The 26,000-nt window shown below is 35.1% G+C and overlaps 1 protein-coding gene across 9 annotated transcripts in view; it reads right to left on the bottom strand.

Annotated features, from left to right (window-relative positions):
• The window catches only part of CADPS2 (Ca++-dependent secretion activator 2), a 563,764-nt gene that overhangs the window by 385,986 nt on the left and 151,778 nt on the right, over window positions 1–26,000 (bottom strand). The window lies entirely within an intron of this gene.

The following is a 26,000-nucleotide window of genomic DNA, read 5'->3' as shown; positions in this document are numbered from 1 at the left end:
CCCCCCCCACACTTAAGAGATAGGTAATGTGTGTGTGTGTGTGTATATAGTTACATGCTCTTAACAAGAGATAGGTAGAACATATATATATAATATATATGAGCAAGGAATATATATATATAAACATATATGTGTGTGTGTATATATATGTACACACACACACACACACATTTTTTTTTCCCCAGAAACTTACCAGACTTCCCTCAATGTCCCTTTGGCTAGAATTGCTTCAAAAACCTATGCCTAATGAAATCCTTGGAAACTGGAGTGGAATCATCATGATTATCTTAGGTTAATCACTATTTATCCTGTTGTGGAGAGCTCATTCCCTGGGTGAGCACATGGCCAGAAGAAGGGTGAAGATTTGAATGCTGTGTTACCAAGGGGAAAGACATGAACCAGAAGGTAAGCAGGCAGGCACAATGGCAGTTACAGGCTCTAAATTCCTGAAGTACCCCCAAAGGAATAATATTTAACCATTAACCACAACAAACATGTAATATGCACTGTACACAAGGCACTGACATGAGCCAGAGTCTATGTTAATGGGGACACAACATGGCTCTGACCTTAAGGAGGGCATCATCTAGGTAGAAGAAAAGAGTAATATGCAAGTTGGATGTATATATGTATGTATCCTATAACTACCAGACTCCAATTAAATTTTTGAGAAGGTTATAACTATTATTGAGAGAAAAAGATCAACTAACTGACCTCTACCCCTCTGCTATTCTTTGATCTCTATGGGTAAGAGTGCTCACACTTCCAGAAATCTCTACCCCAATAAAGCAAAACAGATAAATACAATCACATTGCACTGCTCAGATAGCATCTTTAAGATGAAATGAAAACCAATAAACTACCTCATAAGTGTCAGTACCCAGGGCTATGATATCATGAAAGATCTCTAGGAATTCACAAAACAAATATTTATTTTGCATTTGGCTCAAACATTACAACTATGTATGTTTTTTTGCAAGAAATTAAATGAATCATAATGAGATCTGAGGAAGACAGAATACTGATTCTAAAGTACTTCACTGAGAGCAGCACAAAAGCAAAGAGTGCTAATGATAATATTTTTCTGAAAGTGGAATCTTTACTTTTACAATTGTTAATGTTTTCTAATATATATGTATATAAAAAATCCACAAGCATCCCTTCTAATTACAGCTAATATATCAGTGGCTAAAAAAAAAATTCATAGTTTCATGTAACAAAACTAGTTTATATAAAGGCATTTCTGGACTGTAGCAACTATAATTCTAATTTCTATACTTTTAAAGTAAATTTTGTTGTGTATATTTAATGTACACAACATGACACTATAAGATACACATATATAGTAAAATGGTTGCTATAATGGAACAAATGAACATATCTGTCATCTCATCTCATACAGTTATCCATTTGTCTTCCTGTTGCAAGTGCTGCTATAATCTACCCATTTAGAAAAAATCCTGATGTAATTCCCTCTACAAAATTAACTATTCTATTAATCTCCTTGAAGGACAGGATTAAATCTTATTCTCATCTTTTTAATACCCAGCTTCTAGGACAGTATTTACCACATCATAGGTTCTCAATAAAAGTTGAATTAAATTGATAGTGTCATTATCCTCTGTATTCTATCTGGTAATATTCCTTATGCAAAATTGTATCTACTGAGTTTTATCTTCAGAAGGGTGATCATTTCAGTAACAGTACAGAATAGTTAGAATATGCATAATGAGTTCAACTTGTAATTATTCTATATATGTACAAACAGAATATGTGTGTGTGTATATATATATGTGTGTGTGTGTATATATTTCCACACATATTGTATTGGGTGTATATATATATATATATATATCTTCCTTGCTCTTAGCAATCATAAAACTTGATTCCTTAGCCATACCTTAATACAAAGACAAATGGGCATTTGGAATATGATCAAATCCATTTAAACTGTAGTGGGCATAAATAAACATAAATTAAATTCTCTTTTTCATTCAGAATTCAAGTCATGGTCTACATAACTTTAACAATAAACTGAAAACAATTTTTTCCCCATTCAGTCTACCAATTTAGAAGATAGAATGGTAATCAACAGAGTAGGAACTCATTATTACTACTCTGGGAAGTACTGGGGGAAAAATTCACATTGTAGTCTTTGCACTAGGAGGGAGAAGGAGGAGATAAATAGTCTTAAGTAAACACAAGATTAAGACAATATTTGGCAGTAGTGTAATTATTATCTTTGAGCTTGGAACAAAATATATCTTCATATTAACGATTTAGACCATATTTTTGCTTGAGGCAGTGGTGAATAGGCAATATACTCAAAAGAGGAAAAATAAACCCAAGCAGATTCCTTTACATCCCCACCAGCAATTGTCCTGTTCTCTTAACAGGCTACTCTGCCCCTCTCATTATTAAGGTCCAACGATGAGGACCAAAATGGTTTGGAGGCTGCTTCTGGGACTCCATCATTTCAAGATTGTCCTAAAGCTTAAAACAGACTCTAAATCTTCCTAAGCCACAGTCATTGAAGGTTTGCATATGCTTTGCCTTCCTAATACAAGTCCTATGATGGTTAACTCTGAGTGAGTTCCCAGCAGTCAGAAATAACAGGGCAGAGGTGATTAAGGAGATTTTCCCCTTATGTTTTTCCAATTCACAGATCACAAAACCCTTTCTTATTTCTTATATAATTTAATCCCTCCTGTGAAGGAGCAGAGAAAAACGACGACGACAACATGAGTATAGAGTCATCACACTAGCAGAAACAGTGAACAGTGTATTAAAGCACCAGGCCATGTGACAGATGTATCTGAAATCCAGTTTCAGCTACATGCTAGCCATTTAAGCTGAGATACATTGAGCCTCAGCTTTCTCATCTGTAGTCTGGAAAAGTAAAGTCGGCCATGGTGAGTGTTGGATGACATATTTCACATCTGTTTGTAAATCGCCAAGCACACTGCTAGCTTAGCTTGGGAGGTATTCGATAAATGGGCCTTCCTTCCTATTCTCAACCCTGAAAAACCTTTTTCTTCCATTTTCCACCTAATAACATTCCCATCATCTTTACAGACCCATCTCAATCTCCCATTTGTGATCTCCCTAGCCAAAACCACCTGTTCCTATGACATATTATTTTTGTACCTATTTGTCAGTCATTTAATTTTGCCTTATATTATATATAATTAGATGCATATGTGTCTGTGTATACTTTCACTTGGTTTAGAGTATCTTGTGAGCAGTGGTCTTATCTGCTTCATTTTTTTAAAATCCTGTTTTCTCCCTCCTGTCCCTACACTAGCACAATAAAACTTGTTCAAGGTCCCTGACAAAATGTTTGACTTTTCAAGTACTTTCTCTTCAAAATATTAAGACATATCTGCAGCTTTTACAATCTATGCTTTGTACAACTACTCATTTTTTTTAAAAAAGAGAACAGGCAATGATTTGACAAGTCTTCCCTCAGTTAAGAATTACATTGACAACAGTTGTCCAGAAAAAGGCTTATTTAATATCACAAGATCAGAGGCCATCTGTCTTACATTTTCTCTCCAAAAGTCAAGAATAAATTTCATCCACATCTCTGTATCTGAAAAATGGACTAAATATGGAATAATACACAGTCATAAAGTAATAACCATTTCTAACATATAAGCAGCAGCCTCTACAGGGATAAAAATTCTGCTTTAATTATTTTTATGTAAATGAATAGTTATATCTCTCAAGATATTTAAATATAGATATATATCTATATATCAAGTCATGAGCCCCAAATAGTCATTATCAGGAGAAAACCAATTATGTATACCTTGGTACCTCAGAGAAAACTCTAACATTACATCAGGAGTAATACTTAAATAAAAAATTTCTAATTGCAACCAACTTTTTCTCCAATCCAGAATGTCTTCTATTTCTACCCCAAGTGATAGTTAAATCCTGCAGTCCCCACAAAGCTTCCCTGATTAATTCAGTCCAATGTGAGTTCTTTCTCCTATGAACTGTCACAATATATGTTTTACATTTTTTTTTGAGACAGAGTCTCTCTCTGTCGCCCAGGATGAAGTGCAGTGGCACTATCCTGGCTCACTGCAACCTCTTCCTCCAGGGCTCAAGCGATTCTCCTGCCTCAGTCCCCTGAATAGCTGGGATTACAGGCACATATCACCACATCCTGCTAACTTTTGTATTTTTAGTAGAGACGGGGATTCACCATGTTGGTCAGGCTGGTCTCGAACTCCTGACCTTGTGATCCACCTGCCTTGGCCTCCCAAAGTGTTGAGATTATAGGCGTGAGCCACCACGCCCAGCCATGTTTTTTCATTTTTGTATTTTAACATATTTTGCAGTTAAAACAGTACACACAGCATACATGTGCATTTTTAAAGTAAAAAAACTACTCCTTTATCTTTTAAGCAATAAGTACTATTTTCTTCATACCCTACATCCTTTCTTAGGAAATTATTTCTATACTACCTTGTGATATTTTTCTTCTAGTGTTGAAAATAATGTTACTTGTTTCCCCTCTTACAAAGGCTGTTGCCTTTACCTCTCAAATTGTAAGATTTTTCAGGGTAGGACTTCACTATGCTCCTTCATCTTCCTACAGGACCTAGTGCACTTATTTGTAAAAAATCAATTTCTTATTTGATTTGATGAAACAAAGGTGCTTCTCTGGCATGACTAAGGACCTGCCATGTCCTACTGTTTTTCATACTCTCTCTAGAAATACAATCTAAGAACCATCTATTCCAAATGTCTACATTATTATTTCACTCATTCAAATATTTATCAAGATCCTACTATGTGCATAGTACTAATAAGTGCACACAATTTTAGGGCTACAGCAGTGATCGAAAAGGAACAATTTCCTATCCTAATGACTCTTTTGTGTACCCAGGGATTCAAAGAGGAGGTCATGGTTGTTGTATTTTATCCAAGAAACTGACCTTCTGATATGATAATATGCTAAATAAGGTATGAAGGAAGGACCAGAAAGGCACATCTTAGTCTGTTTGGGCTGTTATAATAAATTACCATAAACTGGGTAGCTTATAAGCAATAGGAATTTATTTTTGCACAGTTATGGAGGCCAAAAAGTCCATGATTAAGGCAGATTTAGTGTCTCATGACGGCTTGCTTTCTGGTTAATAGAAAGCACCTTTTCGCTGTGTTCATTGTGGAAAGAGTAAGGGGGTCTCTCTTAGTCCTCTTTTATAAGAACACTAATTCTACTCATGAGGGCTCTGCTCCCATGAGCTAATCACCTCCCAAAGTCCCCACCTCCTAACACCATCACCTTGGGGGTTAAGATTTCAACGTCTCAAGGGGAACACAAACATTCAAATTACGGCACACAGAAAAATAAATCCTGCCCCCAAGGTAGGACAGTTTAATCATTGCATAGTTCTGATACCCTAAGGTATCACTTTCCCTAGGATATTTCATGCAATGAAAAATAAAGCAGCCCATACAGCGTATCTGTTCACAAAGTTTCCTTCATTCAGATCTCATGGAGCTTTAAAATTTTATATTTAAAAACAAAGCTGGCTGGGCGCGGTGGCTCAAGCCTGTAATCCCAGCACTTTGGGAGGCCGAGACGGGCGGATCACGAGGTCAGGAGATCGAGACCATCCTGGCTAACACGCTGAAACCCCGTCTCTACTAAAAAATACAAAAAAACTAGCTGGGTGAGGTGGCGGGCCCCTGTAGTCCCAGCTACTCGGGAGGCTGAGGCAGGAGAATGGCGTGAACCCGAGAGGCGGAGCTTGCAGTGAACTGAGAACACGCCACTGCACTCCAGCCTGGGCTACAGAGTGAGACTCCGTCTCAAAAAAAAGAAAAAAAAAAAAAAGCTTTGTTGTATATAATAATTTTCATAGTCTTAAGTCTCATTAGTTTTACCAGGAATAGCAATTGTTGAATTTTGCAAGTTTAATTAATTCTTAAGCCAGACTGCCTGAGTTTAAATCCTGTGCCTACACTAGCTCTACAATTTAGGCAAGTTATCTAAACTCATGTGCCTTAGTTCCCTTACCTGTAAAACAGAGATAACAATAGTACCAAATTTTTAGGACTCCCATGAGGATTAAAAGAAACAATGTACAGTCTTTAAAGCACTTAGAATACTACTTGGCTCATACACAAACTGATGTGTGTTCACTGCCAGCACCCATCATTATATTTAAAAAATCGTCTTATTCACCCAATTTACTAAAGATGATGCCAAGATCTGTAAGGATTTTTTTTTCAATCTTATAATTGTAAGGAAGTTTCTATTTTGACATAAAATATTGGTATCACTTTTCCATATATAACATACATTCTTGAAGACAAGTGATGTCTTTACACAAAACCTATTAGCACCTCCAGCTAAGCAGCTAATATTTGAATGCACATTAGGGACAAAATATTTCATGATCATAGAGGATGCATGAAAACAGTGATAGAACTTACAGTGCATTTTACAGTTATAAGGTACAGGCCAACTTTAAAAAATAAAAAGTTCTTTTTAGTTCCCTCACATCCACAGACCACCCATAAGAACAAAAGTAAAACAAAGAAGTAAAGCTTTTCATTGGATCTGCTGGCACAATATTTTTCAATATGTTGACAAAGAACCTGATTTCGCCAACTAATTATTACATTCATAATCCATGTCAAACTTCAAGAAGAACATTAATGTCACCAATTATTCAAATTTAGTTTGAGATTTAGGGAAAAGAGGAAGTTATCATGAGAGAAAGCAAGTGTTTGTATAATCCACTCAAACAACTAGTTCTAGCAAGACCTAGCAGTAAATTACTATTGTTCTAGTTAGTTTCTATTTAATTGGCAAGGTTATACTAACAGATTACTCAGGTGGGAAAAGTAAATGATTGATATTCCATATAAATCGATAAGCAAAATGACATGGTTAACCTGAAAATACATGTGAGTAGCAGTCTATACCTACAAGAATATAAAGTGGACATAGTATTCACTGTTTTTATCAAATCTACAACTTTCAGATTGTTTCTAGTTGTCTTTGGTATTTAGCTTGATTTCCTATGTCTCATTTTACTTACTTTTCCATTTTAAAATCTTTGGTAAACAACTTCTTTTAATGTTTTACTATCATTTTTTTTAAAAAAAGAACAATAAGTAGGGCTATGGGTAAAACAGTTACAAAAAGAATCCATAGTCAAGTGGAGAGATAGAGGAACCAAACATTTGCTTTTTGCATGTTAATTTCTTACGAAAACACATACCTACAAGATGGGCTATGAAGGGTAAGGAATAAATCTTCAAGAGGACTAGCACAAGATCTATTGCCACACATAGCAATAAGTCTATTTACTCACAAGGTGTTTCATATAGTGCTCTTACAAACTGCACTAGCTAATATTTCAAGTATATTACTTATAATCTGTTGAATAATAGAAACTTACAGTAATAAGTTCCGATTTGAGTCTTTACTTAACACTTGGTGTTTAGCACTCTATGTCTTATCTCATTTAAAATTCACAACACTGCAATGAAGCAGATACTATCAGAATCTCGTTTTATTAACGAGAAAACAGAAACCAAGCATGTAATTGGTTAGGTGGATGAACTACTGGAAGGCATCTCCCCTAGAGTTTCTAGAGGGAGTTCAGCCCTACTGACACCTTGACTACAGACTTCTGGCCTCCACAACTGTGAGAGAATAAATTTCTATTGTTTTAAGCAATTCCGTTTATGGCAATTTAATACAGCAACTACATGAAATGAATAGAGCTTATTGGTCATTTAAGTTTCCTATTCTTTGACTTCTTATTCATATCCCTTACTCATATTGTTCAGGGATTGTCTGAGTTTTCATACTGATATACAGGAGTTCTGTACATACCTTAGATTTTAAGCCTCTGTTGACTATAAGCACTGTAATATCCTTCTCAGTCTTTGGCAGTCAATGTCCCTAGTTAGGATTGGTTAGGCCTCAGAACCCTATCTCCTAGGTAAGGTTTCTCCTTCCAGAACCCAGACGGCAAAGTGGTGACTTGAGCCTGTGGACAAGACACATGAATCCATGATTGGCTCTTCTGTAACCCCCACAGGATTTCCGTGTCTTGTAATTTAAAAGTAGCAAATATTATTCTGCCTATGCCTTAAAAACAGGAAAAGATTCTCTCTTCTATACACAGTCCAAACAGAGGTCATTCTGCTTTGAATAAGGTCTTAAGTATACAGGTCTGCCTCTAAAATGAGAGCTGCTTTCCTATGGACAAAGACAGTTTCACTCATCTTCCATGGTCAAAATTCTCCCTGACACAAGGCTTAAAACCTCTCAACACAATGCATTGCGAAGAAAAAAAAAAAAGCCAGTTGTACAAGTACAAAAACCAACCACAGTGCAAAACTCCAAAGTAAAAACCCCACATGGTCTGCTCCTAGTAAGGTACTACCCAAGCTTAAAGTCATCCACCCTGATCCTAACAGAAACAAAAATGACATGATTTTGCTCCTCTACATTTTACTAAGAGCTGTAATCTTCTATCTACAATTCAATATGAAAACTCTAAAAATATTTTTCCCCATAAGGATGCAGCAAATTCATTGGGGGAGGGGAAAAACCTGATATGGCAAAATTGCTAAAAGAATACATTTCAAATTCTCTCATGACAAAAAAAAGTATGTGAGGTGATAAATATGTTACTTAGCTTGATTTACTTATTCCATATTGTATACATGTCATAACATCACATTATACACCATAAACATATACAATTATAACTTGTCAAGTAAAAATATTAATTAAAAAAAAACTGATCTGAAGTAATGGAAGTCTTCGCATTCATTCAGTATAATTATTCATATATGTTGCTACAGGAATATGTGTTTTACGGAAAAAAAGCCTGCCTTGGACCTTACTGGGGTACTATCTAATATGTGGCATATGTACTATGCTACATTTCTGATATCTAAAACAATGATCCACCCTGCATAGGGCAGACCCACCCCCTTCTGCTACTATCACTACCAAAAAGACAGGAAAATACAACCTACATCTCTACTCCCAGACAAAATCCCTTGCAAAGCTAACAGCCTAAAAGAGCAGGGGTAAGGGAGCTCCCAGTCAGCAGAAAGTTCCACATAGAAGGGCAGGCATTTGGTTTTCTGTCCTTCATAGCGTAGGGAAAGAGGGGAGGGATAGCATTAGGAGCTATACCTAATGTAAATGACGAGTTAATGAGTGCAGCACACCAACATGGCACATATATACATATGAAACAAATTTGCACGTTGTACACATGTACCCTAGAACTCAAAGTATAATATAAATAAATAAATAAATAAATAAATAAACAAACAAAAAAGAAAGGCAGGCATGCCAGGCTTCTCCTTCCAACCTCATCTACCAGGTAAATCACGAGGAGGGAGTCAAAGGTAGAGTGCAACCAAGGGGCACTGACTCTGCTAATATGGTGGTTCTTGGGAAGGGTGGGGAATGGAGGGAGGCCCAGAAAGGGAAACATTGATTTATAAACAAGAAAGAAGAATCCCAAGGAAATAATGGGGTTTTGTCCCTACTTGGAATGTGAACATGACTTTTTCTACTAGAACACAAAATAAAATTGCAAATGTTGACAAACTCTGTAACGTGGTATCATTTCTGATTTTCAATATCCCAACAAAATTTGCCACTTAGAGCTTTATAATGAGCTAAATGGCAAAACAAAGACTCCTTTTGTTGTGTGAATACTTCCTAACATATTTTTTACATTCATACTTTTGAATTCAGGATCCTTTTTATTCTATAGCTTATTTTCAACATGCTTGTCTTTATCTTTCACTTGTTGTAATTGTGAGTTAATTTTTCAAACAGGCTTGTCAAAACCCAATTAAGAAGTTATCTCTTCTTCTCAATTTGGTCCCACAAAGCAAGTAAAGATGACAAATATTTAGTAGCAATGCCTGAGTAGTCTGGCAACTTCAAAGACGTGTAAATTGAGGGTAAAAACACATAAAAACTAGACTACAAATAATTATTGCTATATTTTTCAAATACTTTTAGAATAGGTAAGAATATTAAACTGAAAAGACCACATAAAAATGTTTACAAAAATTATAAGACACTTATGACATAACTTACAAATGATACTAGTTAAATTTTTCTATGTGGAAGTTATGTTGGAACTGAAAGGGTAATAACTAACTTTCATGCCCAGATGTAAATACTAATGAAGTAGTTTCAAGATTCAGGAGGGTAAACAACACTCTAATATAGAAAATCTTCTTATACAACCTGCAGCAACTGAAATCTTTCCATCCCTTTCATCATTTAGCTAATGGGTCTTAAATTTATAAATGCCCCTTGGTGAGGGCATAATCTTTTCCCTGTGTAGAAAAATTCCTGGGCAAAAAAATATTGAAACACAACTCAATTATCCTAGCACAAGAGCAGTACATCCCACATTCTTTTTGATTTGTTTGAAGACAACGCCTTGCTCTGTCACCTAGGTTGGAATACAGTGGCACAATCATAGGCCACTGCAACCTTAACTACCTGAGTTCAAGTGATCCTCTGCTTCAGCCTCCCGAGTTGCTGGTACTACAGGTGCATACCACCACACTCAGCAATTTATTATTATTATTTTTTTATTTTTTGTAGAGACAAAGTCTCTCTATGTTGCCCAGACTGGTCTCGAACTCCTGGACTCAAAGCAATCCTCATTCCTCAGCCTCCTAAAATGTTGGGATCACAGGCATGAGCCACCACGCCTGGCCCCCTCATTCTTTAGTTTAAAAAAACACATTTAGAGTTTACTAAGCTAGAAGCTTTATATACGTAGCTTATGTGATTGTCATTATACAATTCAACCATTACATCTTAATTTGACTACTCAAAGAACTGCTTGTCAGCATTCTCCATCATATTCCTATATATCCGGAAATTTCTTGACATGGAAAAATGGCAAGAAGGGGGAAAAGGATGTGGGAGGGGAAAAAGGAAAGCAGGTGAGTTGGGGAGAGACGGAAAAAGGAGGTAGGAGAGAAGTAGAAAGAGGGAGGAAGAAAGATGGTGAGGCTTAGGGAAAGCAGCCTATAGGATATTGCCAGTGAGCTCAGTCTTACAGGACAGAAAGAGTTCTCCAGGTAGATAAGGGGAACCATGGCCTTCTAAACAGGGAAGAGAATAATAAATAGCAAGTTGTATATGGCATATACAGTAACCACAGGTTTTTCTCCATTGGTAGCAGTCTAGTGAGTGTAACAAAGTTTAGTGAAATGAGGATACAAGAGTTGGCAGTGAACTGATCAAATGAGGCTATGTTAAGGCTTTTATAATCCAAGCATTACAACACAACACTTAAAGAAAGAACCCAATGCTGTGGTCAAGCTGAAACACTGACCACCAACTGCCCCTTAGAGGACCATATTATGAGCTCAAGACTCTAATCATAAGCTGGCATGGGATAACAGATAACAGATATAATGGAGTGAATCTGCTTCCTAGAAGGAATCTGCCCAACAATCAATGGTCATGGTGGACTCTATCCTGCTTTCTCCTCCAACATGGCTTCTGTAGAACCTGCTGCATTTATGATAATTTCTTGCCACCTACTGTTTTGATAATATAACTTTTAAGGACTGACATCCTATGCCATAAATGTATACAATTTTGAGGAACTGAGTAAAGGAAAAGTCACAGTGTAAATCCCTGTACATCATATAGACACAGCTCCCTTTGAATTCTCATCGGAGGCATGGGCAAGCCAGGGTCATTGGGTGTAGGAGAAGGGAGCCATGGGCATCAGTCACTGCAGAGGGCCCTGAGGGATGGGGCAGCTTGACTGGTGCCAAGAGCTCTGCAAAGAGGGGGAAGGAGAACTGAGGAAAGGAAGAAAGTGAGGGGAAGAAGGGGTGGGAAAGAGAGGGAACTAGCGGCTTCATGCATGAGGAGACCAAGGTGGAAGTCCCCAACACAGCCCTTCCTCCCTGCTCTGAACTTGTTCAAATCATCCACTTCTCTGACTATCTGACTATCCCCCTATCCTTCTGTTAAAGAAGGCAGGGGGCCAAGTTCACACCAGAGCTGCCACCTTAGTGCACTGGCATGTGCAATGATGCCAATTTAAAAAACAAAGGCATCCTGGGCAGAAAGAGAGAGAGAAAAGGCTGGTCTCCACTTCCCTTCCTAACATGCATGAGCAGAGGTTAAGTGTATTTAATACCTTTACTCTTAAAGGGCCCTTCACATCCAACTATAATCACTGACAACAACTTCTGTCCATGGTACACCATCAAATGTGCATATAAGTTTATTAGGAAAGTAGAAAATCAGAATGGCAATGAAATCTATGTGATATAATAATTTTTAGAACAGAAAACTCAATAATCAAGCTAAAATCTCAGCAGTATATAAAGAATTGAATATATTCCAAGGGGACTGAAAAAATTCATGACTGAAAAAAGGAAAAAATATCATTTATGGCTTTATCAAAATCTTGCACAGATTAAAGGTCATTTAGGAAAGAAAAACTACCTCTGCAATCATTTGTTGTAACTTAGAAAATACAAGCTCATATAAACCATCTCAAAGAAGAAAGAACTTGCTCAAAAAAAGAGTTCTTGGGATGGAAACTCTAATTATTAAAATAATATTTCCTAAACATTATGCTTGAATTAAATACTGCAGTCTCCTCCTAACTGTGGAGCACTGGACTATTTCAATTCCAAATAATCAGTGAATGCTTGAAAGCTGGCTGAGTAGAAATAAATAAAATAGGATTGTCATACTAAAGGTGTCAATCAGACCTAACAAGTCATTCTAGAGTTAACCATTTTAAAGACAATAAATATATGCCATAATGAAACCACAATACCATTAAATTACACTTTCAGTTATAATTTCTAGATGTAATTTGAGAGGACACACAAAACATATCCGAACAAAATTAAAAACACACGAAAACAGTATTAATGCTGTTGTAACCGTATATTCTTAAACATACCTTGACAGTAAATAAGATTTCAGGTACTGTGAAAGTATAAAAGAGAACTTCATAGACATGTACATATATATACACATATATATGTATGTAGATGTATCTACATATACATGTAGATATATACATATATACATACACACATATATCTACATGTATATATGTATACACAGAGAGAGAGAGAGTGAAACCTTGGGGTCTTTTAATATACCCCTAAAAAGAATATACCTGCTATAATATTCCTAAAAGTGAATCACCCAGTTTCAGATTGAAAACTGAATGTTCATAAGATTACTGCCACACATAGAACCACCGATGACAGATAACAAGCAGAATTGATTATTGCTGTTTTGAATATTATTAAATTTACTGATATAAAGCTGGGGTTTATTTTTTTGTATATCAAAAATGGCCAAATATTGGCAGTTTCATATAGTTTAACAAAAGAGCTATCATTTGAAATATACATGCCAGGCATTGTGTTAATTATGTTAACATACTTAATCTTAATTTTCACAGCTTCATGAAAAATTCATGTTATCAATTTCTGTGTGCATAATATTTTCATTCTGAGGTGGGCATCATCACATTCAAGTCCTCTAGATTTGCTCAACACCAAAAGGAAAATTTAAAAATCAGTACCCCACTCCGAGCTGGTAAAGCTGGCCAGGACAATCCTAATAATTAATTACTGTTTATAAATATGTCTCTCCTAGTAGACCGTGGGCCTGAAGTCAGGAACCTTGCCTTGTTCATCTTTTTATTTCCAGGGCATATGGCAATACCTGACTAGCACTTAAAAAAAAGTTCATTTAATTATTTACTCAGATAGATTGATTGCTTAGTGTCTACTATATGTTCGGTGCCGTATAAGCCATGGTATCCTGCTCTGATGCAGCTTATAATTATCAGAAAGTAGCACACATGATAATATAAATTAAGTGCTGAATTGTGCAAAACCATGGCAGATACTTGTGGGAAAGCAATGATGTAGGTAATAATAGTAATAGCAGCTCACATTTAGCTCAGGCAGTGTACTTAGCAATTTAACTTCATTAACTGATTTAATCATCAACCATCCTTGGAGGCAAGTACATTATTATCTCCATTTCACAGATGAAAAAACTCAAGTACAGGAAGGTTACATAAACTCCATCACTCACACAGATCTGGAAGTCCAATCCAGATAGAACAAAACTCCCAGTGGTTTTTCACCTGTTTTTTTTTTTTTCCACGTGTTTAAATTCTATTTCCTCTGTGCTGAAGCCTCCACAAGTCCTGTAAGTCAGTGATTTCTAAACATTTTTAAATCATGAACCTTCCGGCAATCTGTTGAAGGCTAGTGATTGTGATCTCTTCTCAGGATTATGCTTTTAAATGCATAAAAATAAGTCTATAGGATTACAGAGAAAAGCAGTTATAATGAAATACAATTATAAAATTATTTCAATAAACAAATTTGTGCTATAGTAATATGTGTTTCTATGACTCATTAACAAACTGTAAAAAGGGATTTAAGAGTAACGTAGTTTCAGTGTAGTTCATGAACACAAACATATTTTGAGAGAGCTGCAGTGGAATGTAATGTGATCTGAAAATTTATGTGTTTCTTTTGGTGATAATCACACAGGCACTGCTAGTACTACTGTAGTTTATTGTTTAAGTCATAATATAAGAGAATGCTATATCTCAGAGGTTAGTGAATATAAGGATCTAATGTTTTCCCATCCTAGTTCACAAACCCCCTGAATTCCATCCAGATTAAAAATCCCTGTTTGCAAACTGCAACTCATCCATTTTATTGTGAAAACATCTCATATATATATATATATATATATATACACACACACACACACACACATATATGCGCATAGGCGTGTGTGTGTGTGTGTATGTGGGTGGGTGGATGGATGGATAGATAGATAGATAGATAGATAGATAGATAGATAGATAGATAGATAGATAGATAGACAGACTGACTGATTAAGGGGGTATAAGTGTAGTTGTGTTATATCATGGATATACCGCATGAACCATCTGGGCTTTTAGTGTACCCACCACCCAAATAGTGTACATGTACCCAATAGGTAGTATTTCATCCCTCACTTTCCTCTCCCTATCCTCTCATCTTTTGAGAAATGCAAATTAAAACCACAATGAGATAGCATCTTACAGCAGTCAGAATGGCTTATTACTAAAAAGTCAAAAACTGGCAGACACAGTGGGGTTCATGCCTATAATCCCAGCCCTTTGGGAGGCTGAGGCAGGAAGATGACTTGATCCCGGGAGTTTGAGGCTGCAGTGAGCTTTCATCACACCACTGTACTCCAGTCTAGGCCACAGAGAGCGACCATGGTCTTGCCTCATATGTTGGTTACAAGTGCTGGGAATGTGCCCTAATCCACACTGAAAGAGGAAGTACTTAAGAGCAAGGTAGAACCAATATGCCCTGGAGGATGCCTGCATGATACCACACAGATAGCAGATACCTATTTATAGGATAAATTCATACACATTTTATATCATCCCTGTGTCCCTAAAAAGAGTTGGTATCTCCTAAACAGCTTGAATTTTTTTTTTCAAATAGTGTTTGTTCAAGACACTAAATTTTAACTCACCAGCTTAACCACTCTAAATAAAACTCCCATTCACCAATCTAGATTCTAGATTCAGATGCAAAAGAATGCTTTTCCCAACGATCTTATGAAAATAAGATTCTCCATACTGTCTTATAGAAACAGTCAATGACAAAAATGAATATTTTTGACAATTGTAAGGGGGACTATGTCTTTAGTATGTTTTATGTTGTGTCAAATGAAAATTATCCTTCCAATAACTACTTTGATAGTAATCAATATAAAATTAAATTTTATAAACAAAACCAATAGTGTACTAGAAAACAGATGATCAATGAGTATCTTAGCTAGTCACAGGCTTGCTTATGTTACTTGTTTAATGCTCTATGCTTTCCAAAACCTTAATCTATCCATTTTTATGACAATGAAAGACAAAAGCTTTAAATATGTCAAGGTGAAGCCAGCCCCCACTGTGACTGTGCTAACACAGGTACATGTGTTTTCTCTCAAGATCTCTCCCTGAAGCCAAAGAAAAGAGAAAAAGCTTTACAAATAGAAGCTTAATGATAAAAAGAACTATTGTCAGATAAAAATCTGACAGAGGATTAGCAGAGGACATGCACGAAACTGACTTAAGAGTAACATTTGAGCGAGCATAAAACTTATGATGCTTTCAGGGTCATAGAGTCAGGGAAATTGGATTATTTACTCTTAGAAAGTGTTTTTAAAAAGAACATAAAAGAAAATTGTAACTCTAAAATTAGGAAGAGCTTCCTGATACAAAAAAAAAAAAAAAACAAAAAACCTATCCACATATAAGATAGAGATTGCTTAATGAGGTGCATAACTAACTATAGGTGTTCAAAGAAACATTACTTATCCTTAGGCTGACAAGATAAATAAACGAAAATGAATAAAACTAAATAACTTCCTGAGGAAAGGCATTTAAAGTTAAAGAGCATTTCCCTGATTAATGAAGGAGTAATCCTGTAAAATGGAATCTGTGATCAAATGGACTTCCCCATCAGAAAGCTGCAGCAGTGCCACGGCTCAGAATTCCTCTAAGTACTAACTTGGCATTTTTCCCTCATGAAAGATACGGCTTTGCTGACGCTGGATTTAGTTAAAGAACCAAGGGTATTGGAGAGCCTGGTAAACAAACGTGCCCTTCAAAGGATTATAAATAGGTATGAGCATAAATTCTTTCTTAATTGTGGTGCCAGTTTAAAGTATTAAGACTATGGCACAGCACAAACATAAGCATCTCAGATCTGTCAAGGTCCTATCTTTGCAACGTGTTAGCTCTAAACTGAGCACCCTTTCCTTGGGCCTGGGAATTAGGGAATGCTACAGTGAAGTAAATTGCATGTGCTTCTTTCTGTTCTTGGTGGCTACCTAGCTTGGGCTAAATGCCTAGGCCATTGGTGAAATTGAGAATTTACACCAGCTTTACTTACCCACAGCCCACCTATATAGATACACTATCTTTTTATAAGAATATAGAAGCAGAAGAAAAGAGAAGAATGAAGAGTTAACAGAGAGAAGTCTAGCCCTGCCCTCTGCAACAAATTTGCTAGGTAGGCATGCAAAATTGACACTCTCAGTTTCACCTAAAAAATGCATGAAGAGAGAGGAAGAAAATGCTCAAACAAGATGATTTCCTCAGCTATCTTCAAGCAACAAAATTCTATAATCCATGCATTATCCAGTCTTCATAACAAAATGGTTGCCATCAAGAATGCAGGCAACTTTACAGAACACACTCACAGGTAGCAGAAACCCAGATATTGTATACAGCAATAGGAATTTCAGACATGAAAACACAGTGTGCAAATTCTTACACAACACGTAATTTAAAATGTCATCCTTAGAATATAAAAAAAATGACGTGAAATACAATGGTTAATATCAAAAATAGCAAATGCAATGTGATCTGCAGAGCTCAGTGCAAATTTAGAATATCACTTCTCATTATTGGTTATGGATTTCATCTGTGAATGTGTTGACATTTTTTTTTTTATTTCCTCTTGCCACAGGCTGCCAATCTTGGTTTACTTAGTGATCAGGCCTTTTCCAGGGCATTACTGCAAAGTTTAAAAGGTATTTCGACAGGTCAAACATCCCTTGAAGTATGAAAAGTAAATTTTTCTATTCCAAAATAAAATGACAAAAATTTTTCATCAAAATATTTAAATACCAATCTTCCCAGCTCCTCTCTCTCTCTCTAAGCTTACAAACATAAGACCAAGCAACGCAGTATACATTATCAAGGCTAAAACAGTGAGGTAATTACATAAAATTTAAAAAGCCTGGGTGGAGTGTGGTGGTTCACACCTGTAATCCCAGCACTTTCGGAGGCCAAAGTGGGTGGATCACGAGGTCAGGAGATTGAGACCATCCTGGCTAACATGGTGAAACCCCATCTCTACTAAAAATACAAAGAACCCCGTCTCTACTAAAAATACAAAAAAATTAGCCGGGCATGGTGACAGGTGCCTGTAGTCCCAGCTACTCAGGAGGCTGAGGCAGGAGAATGGCATGAACCCAGAAGGTGGAGCTGGCATTGAGCCAAGATCGCACCACTGCACTCCAGTCTTGGCGACAGTGTGAGACTCCATCTCAAAAATTAAAAAAATAAAAATAAAAATAACAACAACAAAAAAGCCTGAAAAGGCTCTTAGTTTTTACAAAGAAACCAATAAACAACTGCAATAATTTTTAAGTAAATATGAAGAGTTGAGGTATAATGTTAGGGGAAGAAGAGAGATAAATGAAATGATGCCAACCTGACAGCTGCTGGTGGACAATTGGAGCAGATATTCCCAAATTCGTTGGGAAGAAGCTAACTTCTGAAGTCAAGTTCCTTGGTATTCTAGACTAGGAAGTAAGAGTGCCTATAAAGATTCAAAAACAATGACCTGAAGATTTGTCCTGAAAGTAAAGTATCAAGTCATGCTCCTTTACTTGTTCTTTACACTTTGGGGGACTGTAGGAATAGCCAGGATAAAGAAAAGGAGAAATACAAAGAAACAAATTAACATTCAGACGCTTGTGTAACTAGAGGGAGCTTTGTTTTTTCAATTTTATTGATTTTAAATTTATCTTTTGATCCATTATATTTGTACACATTCATGGGGCACTTGTGATATTCTCTTATAGGCATAAGGTAACACGAATGATAATTTTCTTACATTTGTAATGATCAAGTTAGGGTATTTAGGATGTCCATCGCCCAAGTATTTATTATATTTCAAGTCGCCTCTCTTCTGTTTTGAAAAATACATCGTTGTTAACTATAGGCACCCCACTCTGCTATCAAACACTAGAACTTACTCTTTCTAACTGTATGTTTGTTTCCATTATCCAACCTCTCTTTACCCCCTATCAACACCCATTCTTCCTAACCTTTGGTATCTATCACTCCTTTGCTACCTCCATGTGATCAACTCTCTTAGATTCTACATATGATGGAAATCATGCAGTATTTGTCCTCCTGTGTCTGGCTTATTTCACTTAACACAATGACCTCCAGTTCAATCCACGTTGCTGCAGATGATAGGATTTCATTCTTTTTTTATGGTCAACAGTATTCCATTGCATATATACATCACATTTTATTTATCCATTCATCTGTTGATAGACACTTAGGTTGATTCCGTATCTTTGCTATTGGGAATAGTGCCAGAATAAACAGGAGGATGCAGGTATCCTTTTGATATATTGATTTAATTTTCTTTGGATAAATACCAAGTAATGGGATTGCTGAATCTTATGGCATTTCTATTTTTAATTTTTTGAGGAATCTCCATACTGTTTTCTGTAGAGGTTGTACTAGTTTACATTCCCACCAACAATATATAAGAAATCCCTTTGCTCTACATATTTGTCAACATCTGTTATATTTTTCCTTTTTAATAATAGCCATTCTAACTGAGGTAGGATGATATTTCATTGTGGTTTTTATTTTTTCACACACATGTTGGCCATTTATATGTCTTATTTTGAGCAATGTCTATTTATGTCCTTTGCCCTTTTTTAGTGATTTTTTTTTTTATTTATTTTTACTGTTGAGTCCTTTGAGATTCTTGTATATTCTGGGTATTAGTTCCACCTTACCCCTTCTACATAGAGGAAAACAGTTCCAAAGCAATGGCATGAGTTGCACCAACATAATCAGCTCTTGAGTAGAACCTAAATCACAGAGGTACTAATCCATAAGGGGTTGTAACTGGAATGAAGAGGAGGAGCGGCAGAGGGAAGTATGATGTAAACCATTGTCATCAATGATTTATAATCATGAAAACAGAATCCGAAGGAGATAAAATGAACCGTAGTCTCTACGTGAAATGTGAATGTATCTTTCATTCTAAGAGAACAGAAAATGAGTGAATATTGGAGGTAAGAAACTTACAAAAAATGCAAAATACAAAAAACAAAATGAATAAAATAATCACATCATAACAGAGGGTTAAGCATCTTCTTAGTGTATAAACAATGCCTACATGAATCAGTATTAAGAAAATGAACATGTAAAGGAGACACAGGACATGAACACATAGTTCACAAAGAAATATGAATGACCAATATAGAAATGTTAAACTTCACTAACAGTAAATAAATAAATAAATAAGGAAACCTAACAGTTGGCATTTATTTTATGATAATACCAAATGTGCAAGAAAAAAAAACAGCACTCATATATGGTTACGGTAGAAAAAACTGTTACTACTTTGAGGGCAATTTGATAATCTGTATAAAGAACTTAAGCAGTGCTCATCACCTATCACCCAGTAATTCTACTTGCAGAAATTTATCCGAGATAATAAATTTAGCAATATGCACAATCATTTCAGCATTTACTTTTTAATAGTAAAAAATGAAAACATAAGTGTCTAACAATAAGCAGGATATTAAATATTTAGATACAAGCACACAATGATCTATTATGCATGTACTTAAAACCATGTTTATAGAGAATATCTGATACTAAAGAAGGCTCATGTCATATAAATCAGATTCCAGTTTTATACATACAAAACAGAAACACCAAACTGTTAAAAGGAGTTGCTATAGCTATTGAAATTATATAGGTGGTATTTTTCTTTTTCTCTCTTTTTATAATATACTATTTTTAGAGCAGTTTTAGGATGACAAAAACGTTTCTTATTTTAAATATTCCTTAAATTATCCAACATAAACATATACTACTTATATTAAAAAGTGTTCTTAACATAATATCAAAGTAGAAAATTTCTGAATTTCAAAATTCAAGACATTTTGGAAAAAAAAAAGGCCAGAATTAGACCATTTTGGGAGTACTTTTCCCCAAATTTCATAATAAACTATTGAGAATAATTTTTTAAAGTTTATTGAAGGAATGAAAGAATTTGTCCCATTATAAAGCAGGAAATCTGAACAGCAAATGGTGGTGGGGGTGGGAGTGGCAGCAACAAAGTTTATTTTAATACTTTTTTGGTAACTTTTAAAAGACTAAATACATCTCTAACTCTCATTTATTCTTTGGGACCAAAATAGAACATAAACAAATGAAAACAATAAGAAAACTATACATCCTTTCTGAAAAGTTGTGAACAAACCCAAGTCACAATTTTTTTTAAAAAAGCTCTAGCATCCACATTGTGTGCAATAGCAGAACTTGAAAGTTTGTATTATGCTGAAAGCAGCTAGTCAGCAACTTACACTGTCTTTTGGAAATCTACAAGAGAAAGACCATTTACTTTTCCACATGTCCACTACAAATCACATTGTCATTTGTTATATTTGGATAAAGTGCACCTGAATTCTGTGAAACAGAAGCAGATATCTGATGACAAGAACAGCTTGGAAAGTAACAAACTGCAATAAACCTATGTTTACCCATCTGCAGAGTCAGCTGAAGTTTCCTAAATTAAAAAAGAAATAGACCAAAACCAAAAAAAATTGGTCAAAAACGAAGAGCAAACACTTGTAGAATTTGTGTCCATTTCAGGACTTCCTTTAGACAATGAGATGCTTAAAGAAAAAAAAAAAGTGAAGAGGGGAAAAAAAGAATCCCTTCAATTAACAAAAAAGATGAAAGTACAGCAGAATCAAACAACGATTATTAACTATAAAATTATCAAGATTATAACTGCCAACTTTTATTAAGTAGTTAGGTATGCTACCTGCCATTTCTTTCTTCTCTTCCTATTCTGGTCTGTCCCTCTAGCATCATGTCTGCCTACTTAGGCGGTTTAGATATTTGGGTCAATTTTTAATTATGCCAACTGTGTGAGAATATTGAAGAAATTTCACAAACATATTTCTTTATTATTCTTGTTACTTATAATACTTAAGGGCATCTTATTAAATATATGATATAAATTATATTGTTACATAAAAATCATTATTATTTCTCAGTATATGCTTTTATGTAACATGTTGAACAGTATTCATAGTAAATACTAATTATAACTGACATACATACACAAAGACACCCCCCACCCAAGAAAATACCACATAGAAATATCCAAAAAGATCTAATCCTGGAATAATCTAGCTGAAAGAAATTATTTCCCTTAAAAAAATGTACCAAGAGGAAATGAATTTTGTCAAATAATGTGGAGAAACAGAAATATATCTTGGGTTTCATACCGAGATCCCAGGTATTAAAGTAAACCAAATATCTGAAGGTACAATCACTATAAGAATAGACAGATAACTCTTTTTTTTTTTAGATGGAGTAATTGTCTATAGACTATATAGACCTACAATCAAGATGGAAAAGGCTACTCATAAAAGTTATTCAGGAAATAGCAATCATAAAGCTGAGAGAGAAAAATAATAGCAAACAGATTTTGGGGAAATGTATATACTAAGAGTATGAAGGTGTGTTTTCAATTGAATTGATAATACACATTTATTAGGATTGTTCATATATATATTATTGAACAATATAATATATATTCCAGGATTAGATCTTTTCGGGTATTTCTATGTGCTATTTTCTTGGGTGGGGGTGTCTTTGTAATATATATTTGTGTATAATATATACTATGTATATATATAATTACATGTATTTACATTATATATTATATATAGTTATATATTACATATAATTATATTTTATATAATCCTTCAAGTCAATCCTTCAATATACATTATATATGCTATGTAAAATACATATTATATACAGAGTCAGAAATGGCTATCACAGCTAAAGGATAGTAAATATAATAATTGAGCAAATGACCACTTAAAGGTTATTAATAGTTCAAAACAGCTGCATACAGCAAACAATATATATAACGTCCCTGAAAACATAGACTTCAAATGATATAAGAAGCCACAAAGGATCACAGAATCACAGAATAACTAGGTTAGAAAGAACATGAAAGGCCAACCATGCTTCATAAGTATCTAGCATCTTCAAGGAAACCCAAAATCATGAAACTAAGAACAATTATATTCAAAAGAAATTTCATTACAATACAAAAGTAATACTTTTAGATAAAGAGAATGATGGATAAAGTAAGAATAAAAACAAGACCAAAATATACAGTTTCTAGATAGAGTAATAAATACTGTAATACCCATTCACTCAGTCAACAAGTATTCACTGAATATATTTGTGTGCTAAACTGGGGATACAATGGTATACAGAAATGGCTCTGCCATGTAACACACATTCTAGAAGTTACAAGGTCTGTATCAATATGGTTCTCAAATGACCATGCAAATCAAAATTATCAAGGCTGTGAACAAATGTGATCCCCAAAGAACCAATCCTTCAAGATGGATCCCAAGTGGCTAACTAGGTTTACATTCAAATTGAGTAAAGTAGCCATTTGCTGACTAGAAGTCATACATGTTACTCTGAGTTCCCTGAAAATTCACACCTCCATTTAACCTTGGGACTTCAGGAACCCACCTGAACCCACCTGAACCCACCAATCAGAACTCACCTACCCTGTCCAATCAGGGCCCAGTTATATCCAACCAATCAGAACTTGGTTGTGTTGACCAATCAGAGATAAGCAAGTTTGAATCCTTTATTTCCATAAATTGACCTGACTGGAAACGTAGTGCAAAATCTTTCACTATAAAATCAGAGCCCATTGCTTAAGTCAAGGATTTCTAGGCCACAATAACCTGTGATCACATCACAGCACTCTAGTCAGGGTGACATCTGAATGAGACCCTGTCTCAAAATAAATTAAAAATCAAAATTAAATGAAATTCCTTTTCAGAGAACTTTTGTTCACAAGGCATAGGTTCAAAATTCAGATGTTGAAGCACCATTCTCAGAAATTCTCATTCAACAGGTCTTGTATGGAACCTAAGAGTCTGCTTTTAGTCAATTGCGGTGGTCTGAGGTTCTTAGCTCTGCTTTTAATTAGCTATGCAGTTTTGGACACAAGTCACTTAACTTCATGTGTAAGATGGGAATAATTATCTTGTTTATAAGATTTATTCTAAAATATAAACATATATTTAAATATATTTTAATTTCTCTGATGTCTGAGACTACTAATAGATTTTGAAGTGCCCACAGTACCTGACATAGGTATATTCAAAATGGCAACTGTGAAATAATGATAGCATGCCAGAAATACTTTAAAAAAAAATCTGGATTCACATTTATCTTGGATGCTTACCAAATATATAACACTGGAAAAGTCATTTAATCTCTGTAAGCTTCAATTTCTATTTATGTAAAGTGTAGGTAATAATATTTCCACTGTTTATTGCAAAGAGATATTGAAAGAACAAAAGTTGAGACTTTTCTGGTAAACTATAAAAATTACTCTATAAAAGTATTAATACATAAATAAAACATAAAGATCATGATCACAGCAAAATATACTTCTAAAAAATGAAAGGCTTTTTGGGAAAAAAACTGAAAAGCAACTTTTCTACCTTATTTTTCCAACTAAATTTATTTATTTATTTATTCAAGCGTTTGTTGTGTACCAATTGTGTACTATCTAGAAAACAGTAACTCCACAAATGCACCTCAGGAACGCAGACTCATAATTAGCATCACAAATCTTAGCACCACTTTGAGACGTGCACAAAGACAAGTTAGATATAGTTTCACAACTAAACACTAGCTGGAAATATGAACAAAGTATAGAAAACTCTCAGTCACCAAGTCAAACCACCTCTTCAATGCTTACATCTCTTTCTGTAACAATCCTAGCAGGTAGTCATTTAATTCCACTGGTTAGCAATCCACCAATTCTAAGAGAATCATCTGGAAAGCTTTCAAAAGCATGAATTCTGTAAGTCTGATTCAGAAAGTCTGAGACAGAACCCCAGGACCTGTTTTTGTAGTATGTTTCCCAGATGACTGTGAAGGGCCACTAGAATCAAGTTGTGACGCTATATTCAACCAGTCCATTCTATTTTCGGGCACTGCAACCAAACTCTAGATATATTAGGTTGAAATCTTCCCCACTTCAGTTTCCAACTAAACCCTAGTTTTACTCTTGGGATTACATACAACACCACAAACCCAATCTGTCTATAGGCCAAACAGCCCCAGCTCCTTCAACTTACATAGGTATGTTTCAAACCTGATCACCCTAAATTTGTGCACATTTTTTATTCATATACGGTGCCCAGAAGAGAACATAATCCTCATGTAGAACACAATGGGGATACCCTCTCCTTCACTGGAGTTACAATATTTTTATTAGCACGGCTTGTGTACCTTTTTTTTTCTGTTGAAATGTGTGCCTTTTTCTAAACTGTGTCCACATCATATTATGTTTACTTTTAAAAACTCACTTATTTTGAAATATTTTTAGATTTACACAAAAGTTATGACGATAGTACAAAGAACTCCCTCATCCCCCTGCTGACTCAATTTCAGTTTCCCTAACCTTATCATCTTAGAATACAGCAGTGCATTTATCAAAACCAAACATGAGCCTACTGTTTCACTAAAAACTTTTTATCTTTTTATACAGATTACTTCCCTGAGCTACATTTCCTTCATCCCAAATACAGACTTTTGGTTTTTCTTTAGTTTAAGTACATGAGGCAAATATAGAAATTTACAGTTGATACTGTAAGATTCAAATCCTGAATTTTACATGATGAAATCTTCCTCTGACTCTTACAAGGGGAAATCTAAGGTCCTATATGTGTTAAAATTTTGAGCTCCTATACTTGTTAAGATATTCTGAGTCAAGGTCCAGTTGGACATACCCACTCTTGACATTAGATTTATGTCATATACATATTTAGTCAGCAAAACTTCCATTATTTCATTTAATTCAATAGGCTGAGGCTTGGGGGAAGGTAAACTTCTCTAGAGTTGCATTAATTAACCTCTGATGTATACCATCACTATTATAAATCCAATCAGTTAACTACTGATTATTTAATATGTTTACACAAAAATATTCTTGCCTCAGGTAAGTTCAGATCCATTGTATCTCCACACTTTCCCTTGTTTATTCGTCTT

The sequence above is a fragment of the Mandrillus leucophaeus genome, unplaced genomic scaffold (assembly GCF_000951045.1).
Source record: "Mandrillus leucophaeus isolate KB7577 unplaced genomic scaffold, Mleu.le_1.0 Scaffold5, whole genome shotgun sequence".
NCBI lineage: Eukaryota > Metazoa > Chordata > Mammalia > Primates > Cercopithecidae > Mandrillus > Mandrillus leucophaeus.
Note: the sequence above shows the minus strand (reverse complement) of the source record. Positions and strands in the feature narration are given on the sequence as shown.